The following is a 14,083-nucleotide window of genomic DNA, read 5'->3' on the forward strand; positions in this document are numbered from 1 at the left end:
CAGCGGTACAGTCCTTTAAAGTTGCTCTTGGAACATGGAGCTGCTCTTTCTCTGCCTGTTTCATGTCTTTTGCTTCCTGTTTCATGTTCAGTGTTAACTCTTTGCTGTCACATATGGCTGTTTTTTTGTTTGAAACTGAACTTCAGGGGATGATTTATAGAAACACATGCAAAGATGTCAGGGTGAGCTCTTCGGCCCCCTTGCGGCCCCGCGAGGAGTGAGACGGCTGCTAGGATTTGTCAGTGAGGCCGAAAGCAGAGCCGGGGGGCCTAAAAGTGGAGCTGGTGTTGGTTTCACAGCCGAGGCTCTCTGAATAGACAGAGCAGGAATGAATAGACCACAGACAGGGACAGAAACCACTCCTCTACCTTTTCTCTGCTTCACTCTGTAGTTCTTTATCATCCAGTGTCTTTCTGTGCTCACAGGAGATTCTGCTAGGATCCTTTCATGTGTATCTGTTTGCTTCTTGTTGGTGATGATGACATGATCAGCTTACATTTAAGAAATCCTTTGAAAATAGGAATGACAACATTTTACGTTCCGTGTGAAAACATTTAATTTTGACTGAGAGATCTTCATTTTGTTGATTCACATTTTTTTAAAGCAAGAGTGCAACGGAAAAGGAAAAGGCTTAAAAATGAACAAGATTGGAAGTGATGCCATGTGATGAGATCTTCAAATGTTTAGTCCACAAACCACAGATGGTAGAGAAAGTAAACTGTCATGAAGAAGGAAGTTTCTATGTTGGCTGTTCTTCATTTTGCAACATGTCCCTCTTGAATCCATACTATATGCAAAAGCAGTTTAATCACCAGCAAATGTGCACCAGTTAATCTTAGAGTAGCGGCTAGCTGCTTCTTCTGACTGCATCAATATGGTGCTAAAGTATGGCTATTATGTCCAGGCCTCTAATCACCTGGTGCATTGCACATACTTTAGTGTGAATGCGTTGGTTGTTTACATGAAAATAAATCATATTTCTTGCTATACATTTTTGAGTTGTGTTCACTAAATATGCTCATATAATAAAATTGCAATTCATGGTGCAGCCTACAACACCTAGATATCATCATTTTTCAGAAGAGTTATCAAATTCAAGTTTCCGAAACGGGGCTGAACGAAAGTAAAGTGGTAAGCATTGTTTCCCCATAGCAAATCCTTAGGCACATCTGTGTGATGTGGCATGATCTACTTGTGCATACCTCCAGGTAAGGTCTCTTGCCCAATGACAGGATTTGCCCCTTCCTCCACTTAAGTCGGAGTTAGATAAAAGATTGATTAATGATCATTTTCTAAAGTACCTTTGATCACAAACATGTTTAGATTCCCTCATGTTTTTATGAAGGCTGAGAAGGACCAGAAGCAACTGGAGACACACAGGAAACTTAGTTCAATCAGGAGCGACAAGTGAATTAAGAACATTATTTATTAATGGATAACATGGAAATGTTGACAGAGGTACCTTGGCACTGGGGTGGTTGATGTGTTTGGAGAATGACAATTCTGAGCGTCAACAGAATAAATCCCCCGTTGGAGTCCAGACACTAGCGGTGGTGGTGAAGTTGATGACTTGATTAGACCAGATGGGTGAAGAATTGATGGATGATGATTCTGCAAAGATGGGCGGTGATGGGGAGGTGGAGGGGCGTACAAAACATCGGCATGAAGGAACTAAGGCAGAGAAGGAATCATATTCAAAAGAGGTACAGAACGTTGATAGGCTGACAATGAGGGAGGAACGCCATGCCATTGGTTAGATGAGTACCAATGACGAGACAGCTGATTACCCAAATGACAGCTCCAGAAAATGACAGCTCCAGAATGATAGCTCCAGAATGATAGCTCCAGAATGACAGTGGAAACGTGAGTGAGCGGGATGAATGAGAAACAGACCCGATCGTGAAGGCAATTATGGTCTTCCTGACTGAACTTACGCTAGCTTCATTTAAAATATTTGTAGAAGGGATTTTTTTCAGGCTGAACTCCCATTTGATCTTGCTGCTCCCTTAGCCCCGCCCTGTGCTTTAGGTTCATCATGTGCAGGTTTACAGTGTGATAGAGCCTCCTCTCTGTGCGACAGAAGGTTCAATGACAGCCGTCCTTCAGTGAAGGAGGCATCACACTGACTAGATGGAAACATGTTTCACAGTGTGGAGAGTGTTGAGATTTATTCCTGGAAAAGTTTTGCTTCAGAGATGAAGAGAATCCTGTGAGATATATGAGACGCACTTATCTGACAGCTTGCAGATGTTTGTGTTTATTGGACCATTGATAGCAGCTCTGGATTTGTCCTCCGCTTTAGATTTTACAGAAACATAAGCGCGTTTTTTGGTCTGGCAGTTTGTATGCCAAAGCACTCGCACACTTCTGAAGGTTACAAATCTTTAAAAGTAACCGGAAACCCAAACCAACAGTAGCTCTCTTAATATACCATTTCAGGCCTTATGTACAGTACGTGTAAACATCTGGAGTCTTGTTAAAATGTTTGTTCATTCAAGTTTAAAATATTGTCATTTTAGTTTCTGAACATTTGTCTTGTGTAGGTTTAAATGTTGGTGGTTAATCTCAGGTATTTATAGTAAAGACATTGTCATTAATTCTGTAACTAAATCATAAAAGTCAGCGCCGCTGCTCGACTCTTTACACCGAGCGTTAGCATTGTCAGAAAGTGATTACTGACGGCCGTGGATGTAAAGTGTCAACTGCAATTTCCTATTTTCAGCTGTAGGAGCTATGTGCGGATTGTTAATGATCTATTATTGGTGGCAGTTGTTTAGCTTCGCTGTAGGGACGCTAAACACTGTCCTAGTAGTAATACAGTGTTAACGTGTTCTGTATCACTGCAATAGTACGACACTAGTTAAAGCTGCACAGCCATCATTAGCAACCCACATTAAAAGCTCAGAGAACAAATAGGAGCGCCTTGGTTAATAATGCATTTGTTCAAACTTTGGTGTGGATAGCAGAATATATTTTGGGGCTTTTTACGGCTTTTATTAGAGAGACAGGACAGAATGCGGATCACGTGATTTCCTTCCTCCCCCCCAAACATTAAACACACTCAAAACACTGAAGAAGCAGAGTGGGATTTTCTGGCACAACTTCACCAGCTACCAAGGTGCATGAAGAGTGAAAGGCTTGAAGAGGTCAAAAAGCTCCAGAAACACTTGTAGTATGAAGCTCAGCGTTATTAGCACACACTCAAAACACAACACATACTTAAGAAAAACAGTTACAATTGAGCAGTCTGTCTTTCTTTAGCTAGCAACTCTTAGTAGAACATCATGCTGAACTGACACAATGAGACCCATCAGCTGTTTACACACACACACTGACACACACACTGACACACACACACACACACACACACACACACACACACACACACACACACACACACACACACACACACACACACACACACACACACACACACACACAGCAGTCTCAGTCATTCAGAACAGCTGACGCAGAGCTTCCCCTCTGCTCTCTGTGGTTCATAGTATTCTGTGACTCCATCACACGGCCATGTTGGCAGATACACACTCAGCTGTTTACACATTAAACTGTTCAGGAAATGTCACACATTGACAGAAAGACATCAGTCCACAATCAGGTGACAAAAATACCCACGATTAATTCATCAAAGTGTTTAAATTTAAACTTGGGCAGATGCATTGACAGTCAGTGAGAACTTGTGTGTCTCAGGTCAATAACCCTCTGAGTCTTTTTCTCTTTGCAGTCTATCTTTATGGCTACTCAATAGGTAGGGTTACATCCGTTTGGTATTTTCCTGACCTTCCGTCTGTGAGGTATTTTTGTACCATGCCCAGATGCGAAGCTGTGAGCCTCATGCAAATGAGGAAACACAAAGCAGTTTGATGGTAAGATGTTGCATGATGCTGTACATGAAGAGAGGTTCTAGACCGTACTGGTTGTTTTATTATGTACAGATGAGAAGACACTTTGAAACAATGGCAATGAAAAAAACATCCTTTTAACAGGCAGAAACCTCGAGCAGAACCAGAGTGATAGTGAACAGCCATCAACAGCTGACGTGACTGGCAGAGTGTATTTGACATCACACACACTGTCCACTTATCTTCATTACTTGTAAATGACACAAGGTTTCTGACCACAAACATAAACTAATCTATGGACTCAATATAAGACCTGGACTTCGTGTCCTGTTCTGCAAAGTGAAGCCAAGGCCACCTTGCAACCTGCAATCTTCTAATGGTCAGCAGGCGGGACATTTTGTATGAATTGCCATTTTAGAAGCAGGGTGCGCTACAGTGTGTGTCTTCATTTCTTTTTGATAAATCACTTTCAATATCCTGTCTGTCAAGATGGGGGGCGTATCAATGTATATCCACCCTCTTGTGTAAATATGGTAATTTCTTTTTTTTTTTAAAACCCACCAAAATGACAAACCCGGGGCTTAAATAACATCCACCAACCAATGTCACTGTGGCCATGCCCACGTCTTCTCTTCAGTTAATGGTCTACACACAACAGAATGGCTGTTTTGTCACCATAATGTAAAATGTTTGTGACCAGTTATGAGAGAAGATACAGGACAATGAAGATGGATAAAAAAACAACAAAGATGGCTTTCCCCCATGTCATGGCTAGCTGGTTTATTATTCAAAACATTAGCAATTTGTGTGTTTTCCATAAAGGACTTATTTTGGGTGTTAAAATCATTCCAAAATACTCCACCCTGTCATCCTGCATTATGTCGTAGTGTAAGCCTGTGTGGAAATAAAAAGCCTCTTAGTCACACATCATTCTTCACGTTTTTACTATAAATATGTCCATGATGGAAATAAACACACACACAAAGCAAAACAAAAAAGCAGAGCCTTGTTGGAATTAAGTTCTCAGTGTGTGGTGCCATGTGGAGCTAATCTGCTCTCTTTGTGACAGCCGGATGGATTTATGCCACGATTTCTCTTTAATGGAAGCCCCGGAGAGTTTCAGGTTGGAGGACGGATAGTGAACGCTTCCCATGATCCCCTTTGGCTCTGTCAGTCATTGTTCCCTCAGGTCTAGAGGTTTATAGCAGTATGTCCAGGGAGCAGGTATTAAACAGTGGTATTAAGGAGTAAATGAGGCAGAATCCGGCTCAGTCTGCTGCTCGGGGCTCACAGTTTAATGAAGATCAGCGTGAGATGAACAGCACAGGTGTGGATGTTTAAGCAAAATGTATAATCATGTTTGGCCTACCCAACTATATAAAGCAGAAATAAATCCAGCAAGCTTATTCACAATGTAGTTCATTTTTGATTTCATCCCAAACACACCGTCCTGCTGAAGAACCTCATGGATTAATCCACCTCTGAAAGTAGACCCAGCAGAGACCTAGACTTTTTCCTGCTGTTCATTTGGTAAACAACGACAGTGGACAGCTGTTTTAGGAAGTTACTGAGCCATTTAAAGGAAGAATGTTTAACATTTTACACATAAATACAACAGAAGTCAAGTATATCCTCTGTAAATGTCTCTCTGAGGCATAACTGTCTACAATGAGGGAGAAGCCTGAGTCCCGCCAGCTGTAATGTTGTCAGAGCTGTGTTTACGTCATCTTTACATTGGTTGGGACAGCCTTGCGTATAAAGCTGATTTAGTGAAGGACTAGAGAAAAGAAGTGTAACAGAGTCTATTCACTGTCTATTTGGATGTCATGTATGTGTGTTTAGATCATGGTCATTCTGTGTCAATTTATGTGCAATATGAAGCTATGAGTTAACCTAAGTGTGCTAACATTAGCCTGTGAACATAACAATGCAGGCCACAGCCAATTGCAGCTCGAGCAAAAGGCCAATTTTGTCCGCCATTACGCTTAATGGTGCTTAATTATGGTGCTTTCTAATTCAGAACTCCTTCGTGTGAACGCGAGTGGAGAGGGGTTGGTGGTGTGTTGCTGGAGGAGAGCAAAGGCTTCACTGTGGCGGAGCTGTCGCCAAACAGCAGTTTGTTTTGGTTTAATGCTGGTGCTCAAGGGCGACATCTACTGGATCAGAGAGTCGCACATTCTTCCTTCAAATAAATACTTTTGAGGCGCTTGTATGTTTTTTGTATAAGCACCAGAGGGTTTGACGACAAATAAAGACAGGGAGCTAGGAAGTGTTTGGAAAGGGTAAAACATTTTTGACAATAAGAAAATATAGATCTATTTTGGGCTTTTCGTGCCTTTTTTTTTTTTTAATGCAGATAGAGGACAGTGGATAGAGTCGGAAACCAGGGAGAGAGAGCGGGGAATGACATGCGGAAAGGGGCCACGGGTGGAAGCAAACCCGGGCCTACCGCTCGAGACAAGAGTCTCAATACATGGGATTTAAAGATTGAACTCATCAAACATGCAGCCAATAAGGTTTCTACAGCCAGTATTCTATAACATACAGAAAGATAGTTGCAGCTGCAGATGAGGATTAATTAGAGACAACAAAATGAATGATCTAAAAAAACAAAAGAGGCTCTACTCTTTTGTTCCAAGGGGGCTCAACGGCAAGTTACTGTCACATTAAAAGTAGGAAAATCTGTGGAACTAATTAAACAGCTGCTTCATCTGTCAGTCCCTGGAACCAGAACAATCTCAATAATGAAGGGTGTGAGCGGAGAGCTGTCAATCACAGAAACAGGCTCTTCTTTAAGGTCGCAATAACCTATATTTTTATATCAACAATAGACCACATGAAAGGTTTGTGTGAAGTAAGTCTGTTAGTGTTGAACCTGAAGAGTACTATAATGATGTTTACATTCAGCTGAACCATATTTCAATCAGGAGAGATTTAATTAAGAGTGAACAATTATTTATTTAACAATTTAGGAAATAAATTTGACTCCATCATGACGACTTCATGTACTCAGAGGTGTAATGAGGCTGACAGCAGGATAGGATAATCCCCTATGGAGTCTAAACACTGGTGGTGGTGGTGGTGGTGGTGGTGGTGGTGGTGGTGGTGGTGAATAATACAGGATGGGTGAGGAGTGGGTTTCTGAGGCTGTATCTGAACTCTGCTGAGCTGGAATGGAGGTGACTGGGGCGGAGGAGGGTCGCAGCGATCGCACTGAAATGACAAACTGACTGTGGAAGAGAGAGAACAGGTTTCAAAATTTGACAGCGGCGGAATCGGGTTGGAGTATTACTTAAAGAGTAAACGCCCCAAATCAGCTGATCACCAGAGCAGGGAGACGGAGGAAGTGGTAGAGAGGGAGTGGCTAAGTTGAATGAAGAAAATTGAATAAATGTGTGAGAGAATATAACCAGTCTTCTTGCTTGAACTTATGCTGAGCTCCGTGTAATTCAAGACGGAGTTAAACACGCCTGCTTTGTAATCTTTGACAGATATGCATGTTTATATGAAGTGCTTCTTAGGAGGATATTTGGCAAGAAATACAATCAATTGCCCAATGCTTTCTTTGTTTCAGTTCGATTTAGCCTCAACAGTAAAAACATTGGAGGAGGATTGTTTTTATTTTATTTTAAATGCAGTTTAAATGTTTTGTTCTCTGGTTTTATTTTAAAGTTTCCCCCTTTTTCTTCATCACTTCGATACACTTTGAGAACTGAATGTATTTGTACCATCCATCCATCCTTTATCAATACCACTTTTCTCATTCGGAGTCGTGGGGGGTGCTGGAGCCGATCCAAGCTGGCATTGGGCGAGAGGCGAGGTAACCCTGGACACTACTCCTATCAATCACAGGGCTATATATATATATATAGTTGTGTCTTACATAACATTTTGAACTCATCAAGACTTGTGGTCGAGATGTCCCAGTCAGGTTTTTAAGGCTCACTCTGACTTGCTGGATGTAGTAGCAACTGTTTTTTTTCTTTGTAATATTGATAAATTCTGCAATAAAGCACGGTGACATTTTCTCTTAAAAGCCACGTGAGCCTGCAGGCACAATTGAAATGTCACAATCACAGCTCTAAGTTTGTAAAGCAGGCAGATGTGGACAGCAGATGATCTGTTTGGATATGAGAGAATAAGGACAGACATTACATAAAGAATCAACAAAGAGGAGGGTTCCCAGGTTCACTTCAATGTTCTTCTTTTAAAACATGAAGTATGTCATCCTCTAAAGCAGTGTGAGGACATTGAAATGATGAGTGAACTACAAAAAAGACTGCAGAATACATTGGAAACATCCATTGATCTGTCAAGCCCTTATTATTTCCACTAGGGGCTGAAGCCAATTGGAAACAAACATGCGTGAGTTAAGTTGATACTTGGTGGCTTGAAATGAAGTGAAGAAAAGGGTTCAAATTTCAGCAAAAAACTGAAATAATTAGAGATGCACCGATTCCCTTTTTTTTCTGTTCTGATCCGATGGAGACAATTTGTGCGCACTTCTTACTATTCAGTCTGAATGTCTTCAAAGCGAGATCAGAAAATGTGTACTCAAACGGGCTGATTGAAGTTTTTCCCTTTGTGACATCACAAAGGACAGTAACCCTTCACCAATGTGGGGGACACTGTGCAAGCTGAGAATGTTTAAAGTGCCCATTGATCTTTTTTGATCGGTGACTTGGATCGGCGTCGTCAGTCCGATATCCGATATTTAAATTACGTCAATATTAAGAAGATACATTTATTGAACTTCTCTTCTTGTTAGTGCAGACCTTTTTCTATCCAATGTTTTTACTTTTCTTGCCCATTCCATGGTATATTGTCCATCATATTAATCACATTTCATCATTATGAATCCAACCAACACATTAATTTCTCTGTATGTTTAAACAGTCTACTTATTTTCACTCAGACAGACCTTAAATAAAACACTGCAGGTGTGTGATTGTAGTTTGTGTCACAGAATTTAGTGTCACTGTTGGAACATGAGAACGTGTAAAATAGTGAAGCAAGTTATGTTATAATTCTGCATCTTAAAGCTTTTACTGCCTAATGTGATACACTGACTCATTAATTCTGCAGAAATGCTTCGATGTCAGTGACATGTTGTTTCTGCCTGTGGAACGCTGCGCACCAGCTGAGTGTTGCTCTGAGTCACTCTGATAACGTTTTGCGGTCCGCGTGAAAGCCGAGCTCTCAGTAACTGGACTCCTGCTGTAACTCAGTGAGCTGACTCAGCGTTCAGAGAGCTCCTGATGACACCTCATCCTGTTACAGCTGCGCTTGGTCATCCTGATCAGGGGATCCCAAACGGTACAGAATAGAAACACTGTGATCCTTTTTTCAAAACTGATCTGGATTTTTAATCCATAGACTATTTCATGATAGTGCCTCGGCTCTTCATAGAAATGCTGACTGTTTCCAGGATATCTGCAGACAAGGATGGATTACTGATGATCACCACGAGGATGAGCTGGTCATTTTTATGGGACGTCAATGTCACAGTGTAATGTCTTAGCAAACAATGGAAAGTTAGTCAGTGTTAACAAAATCTGAAGCAGTTTTTAAATATTTAAACACTTGTTAACTCTGTAAAATGTGTGTTAACCCTAACCCTGCTGTTAAATAATCTTATATATTTTTAACCGTATCAGGCCCTTCCAAAAGTTCATGTATTGGAGTCTGATTGTAAAGTGAATCATATACAAAAAATTCAAGTCTAAGCCGGCCTGATCAAACAGAAAGTCCTGATGATCTGGGGACATAATTGAAGGTTTGTAGCCCCAAAACTTGCAGTGATGTCTGCAACCGCTCCTGCAGCACCCTGATATTTGTCTCTGCTGCCTGAAGCTGCAGCTCAGTGAGCCTGCAGAGTGGCAGCAAGCGGCTGTAGCTGCTGACAGGCAGGAGTCTGTTTATAGCTACTGAAGGTCACACAGACACACACACACACACACACACACACACACACACACACACACACACACACACACACACACACACACACACACACACACACACACACACGTCTTATCAGTTACCTCCCTGCTTCTCTGCTGTTACATACCTAGAGAGTCCCTGCTGGGGGTGGGGATTTGATGATGTCTAGATTCACATTTTCAGATCTGCTGAACGCTTGTAGATGAATCTGGGCTGAAGGCAGAAGTAGTCAAGCCAAGTTGACCAACACTTACCCTTCATTCAAACCCCTAAGCTGTTCCAAAGTCCTAACCATGATCATATATTTAGAATTGTTCAGACAAATAGAAAGTCTGCATGATTGGATATCATGAACTCAATCCAGGAAGATTACGTTCAGCGTATAGTGTGTTATGTGGGTGTAGTGTGTAACATGTATGTGGGTCAGTGTGAATGGCTCAAAGTAGGGCACTCTGCAGCCTGGACAGGCCTCACATTGTTCGAGTTCAGTGAGCAGTTTCCTGGAGGACAAACTCTCCAAACATTTGTTCACTTTAATCCAAGCGGCTGTGGTGACATAATCTGAAATCAGATGAAGTCAGGCAACAAACTCCAACAGGTTAGAAAGAGTTAAAAAGCAGAAGAGGAGGCATTTGTATGATGTCACTGAGATGTTCAGCGTGTGTCTGCTGGGATCTGAACCTAGAATCGAGAAATGCGCTTTAACCCAACTAAGCCTCTTAGATTAATAACAATGTCCTCCACTTGAATCCAGTTTAATTAAGAAAAGCTTTAACTTACCAGAATAAATGCACATCTTTATTAACAACATGATATTTATCTACTGTATGTGCTTTGGTCAGCTCAAATGTTTGTTTAAAACCCCCATCTTAATGTGAAACAATTTTAATACAGGGCGTAACGACGATTTCTTGGTTTTTGAAGCCAGCCTCAAGTGGACACTCAAGGAACTGCAGTTCTTGCACTTTCTTATTGGTTTCATTTGGAGGTTGCCACAAGTGATGTCATTTATTTTCCAGAGCCAGCCTCCTGATCTAAACATCATTTTCAATAGTACCAATGCTTGGTGCTGAGCAATACTAAATAAGATGAATATTGATTTAAAGAAATAAAACACAGTTATTTTCACCTTATGGAAGATGCATAATTTGCAAAGCTTCAAAATTAAGTGTTTAAATGAGTCTACCTACAATCTTGAAGTACTGCTGGGATCTGAGCAGTTACTGAGACTTCAAACAATTTAATCACAGCACTTCTTGTTCTTGCAACATCCACTGTCCAACGGCTGTTTGAGTAGAATCAGACTTGTTACATCATGGAGGAATTAGCAGACAGGGGACTGAAATAAACGGTAGGAGAAGAGGTTTTGCTTACAGTTTGGATACATATTTTACATTAGAAGTTTCCAAAATGAGGCATTGTTGGCTCTCTGGTCAACAAGAAAGGGGCCTTAACCAATTTAACGTGCCTCCTGTAATGTTTGGCCTTCCTTTATTTTTTCTGTTTTGTTTCCTTTCGATTCATTGTGGATCAGAAAATACTCTGTCATAAAAATATCATATTGTAGGTGAATCCTGAAGAGTCAGATGGTTTTTCACTTGCACAATTTCTGATTTTGAAAGACAAAAAGAAACACATTTTTGGTTTTATTTAAAACATATCACAGCATCAGTCATAACTCTCCTTCTTATGAGGAAGTATACATCAGGGTTTGCACTGCTGGGATTTGAACCCAGGATCGTCCTGAAGTGCTGAGCCTTTGTTAGTAAAAGCATCTGACTACACAGATGATCTCGGGTTTGAATTCCTGCAGTTCACTGGTTTATATTTCCCCTCCATGACAAACATACTCTGATAGATACTTTATGTGACCCCTTTAAGCGTAATATTTCTTGTATCTTTTAATCTAAATACAGGTTGTGTTGCTGTTTGTATCAAAATAGTGAAAAACATTGTTGAAGTTATTGTGGTCTATAAGAACTGTCTCTCTCTCTTTAAGGATTCAGTTCATGAAAGTTAGAAGTGAGACAGAAAGAAAAAAGAAGGGAAGAGAGAATAATGGGATGTTATGATCCTGCAGCCTGGTGCATTGTGGGAAACAACAGACAGACCACTTGTATATTTCACAGCATGGACTCATGCTGTCTGATCAACAGCTCAGCAGCTCTTTGTGTTTTCAGGCTCGGCTGGAGCTTTTAGCTGACATACCAGCATTAGTGCGTGTGTGTGTGTGTGTGTGTGTGTGTGTGTCCAATGTAGCTTCACAAGTCCTTTTTAAAGTAAGGGAACTGTAGTTCTAATATTAAAACAATGATAATCCACAAAATAATAACAGTTGTTCAGAATCTGCCAATTTAAATTTTCTCATTCTGAGCCTGATGTTTCAAATAACAATTTTAAATAACTGGCAATACAGAAGGACATGGTATAAAACTTAAAGATGGATTTTTGGCTCAAGTCATGTTAGCTGGGTTATGGGATACATTTTGTCTGAACATACTTCTTAAGCAGGAAAGAAACAATACTGACTTATGTGTAATGCACTGCTTTGAGTCAAGGAGATCTTGTTTGCTAAACAGGTACATTAGACAACCAGGTCATAGCCCCACACAAACAATATAGGTCATTAAGCAAGGCATTTTTTAAGATATACTTTAGTAGTACTTCAGCATATTCATGACCATCATTGTGAGGGCCAGTTTTCGACAAGAAAATCTCCAACAGCACACACATCCGAATCGTTGAGTACTTGGTGCTGGATAAAAAAAAAAAAACTCAAAAGGAAGACTGAGTCCGCACACCAGCAGCTCCAATTTACAGTTAATGAAATGTATCACCAAATGTCAAGGGGGGGGCAGGTAGCTCAGTCTATAGGGACTTGGATTGGGAATCAGAGGGTCGCCGGCTCAAGTCTCGGCACAGACCAAGTCTGGAAATTGGTCTGGTAGTTGGAGAGGTGCTAGTCCGCTTCCTGAGCACCGCCCTTGAGCTGTGGGCAGCCCCCTCACTCTAAGACCTCTCCATTAATGCATGTCCATAGGATCCTGTTTCTGCATGTGTGTATTTCGGCCTATGTTAGTGTAGCATGTTCATTAGACAGAGTGAAAAAAACTGAATTTCCCCTCGGTGGATTAATAAATTATAAATTATCATTATGTTTCCGTCCCTTGATCAGAGAAGTTTTCGACAACTTTTATAAAAACCAAGCTTTTCAGTTGTAATTGGTCTATTGTGCAAACATTCTTGAAAATAAATTATCTTAGAAATTGATATCTAAGACTAATTCTCTCATTTTACTTATACAGTTTTGCAAGTATGAATAACACTGATTTTTGGGGAATGTATACAACACCTTCCTTAAATGCCTAATGCCCGAGCAGTCGGGATATCCTGTCAGAGGATGGAACCTGGCTCAGGAGAGCAACAGCATAGAATAAATGCACCCAGGGAGTAATCCTGGCAAATTTTCTTTTGAGAATTTTTATATTCTTTGTTTAAGCTTTTAAAAACTTTTAGAACTGGGTCGTCATGAGGCTCCATGATTCATTAAGCAATTTCACCTACATAACAAAACTTTTACTACCTTAAACTGTGTCACCGGTAATGGAACGCAGACAGTACCAAGAGACATTTGACATGGGATTAAACATGTCAAACTCATGAAGTGGAGTTGGCTGCTTTTTGAAGGCATTGCTGGGAGTTAAACCCAGGATCTCCTGTTTACAAGACAGGCACTTTGACCAGCTAAGCTACAGCACCACATACACCACATGGTGTGTTTATATTTTTAGTTCAGTTCTGCAGTAGCTTTGAGCAGCATGTTTCTGATGGTTTCTATGTATGATGTGCCATAATTTGGGATATTTTTGATATTTTGATATTGTTCGAATGTAGCCCTGAGCTCTGTTGAATATATTCTGTCAGTGCAGGAAGTCTTCCAACTGGATCTAGACCAGTAAGCTAAGCTGAGTGTTAACTGGGACTGGCTCCCTGCTGTCAGTCACAGTCAGGGGCAGCCAACAGCCCGTCTCTAGGGGGTGATGTTGTCATTCAGGCCGATTAACCCGCATTTAGTTCAAATGTCAGCCAGATGAGTCAGAGCTAGAGCTTCAGCTAAGTGTCACCGCATTATTTAACCTTTATCACTGTGTTTGTACGTGTGTATGTGTTTGTGTGTGGAGATTTCTCCTGTTTCCCAGCAGTCTGTTTTGAACATTTTCCACAAAATTTTAATTTATCAAAGTACAACTTCACATTTTTCAAGTCTATCAGATGTGTAC

At 40.8% G+C, this 14,083-nt stretch overlaps 1 protein-coding gene and 1 non-coding gene across 11 annotated transcripts in view; one reads left to right on the plus strand and one right to left on the minus strand.

Moving 5' to 3' along the window:
* Positions 1–14,083, plus strand: part of ldb3a (LIM domain binding 3a) — a 51,609-nt gene that overhangs the window by 5,946 nt on the left and 31,580 nt on the right. The window lies entirely within an intron of this gene.
* trnat-ugu (transfer RNA threonine (anticodon UGU)) lies at positions 13,489–13,562 on the minus strand. Its single transcript has one exon. It is a non-coding gene; the product is annotated as a tRNA-Thr (tRNA).

This window comes from Labrus bergylta, chromosome 10 (genome assembly GCF_963930695.1).
Source record: "Labrus bergylta chromosome 10, fLabBer1.1, whole genome shotgun sequence".
NCBI classification, from domain to species: Eukaryota; Metazoa; Chordata; class Actinopteri; order Labriformes; family Labridae; genus Labrus; species Labrus bergylta.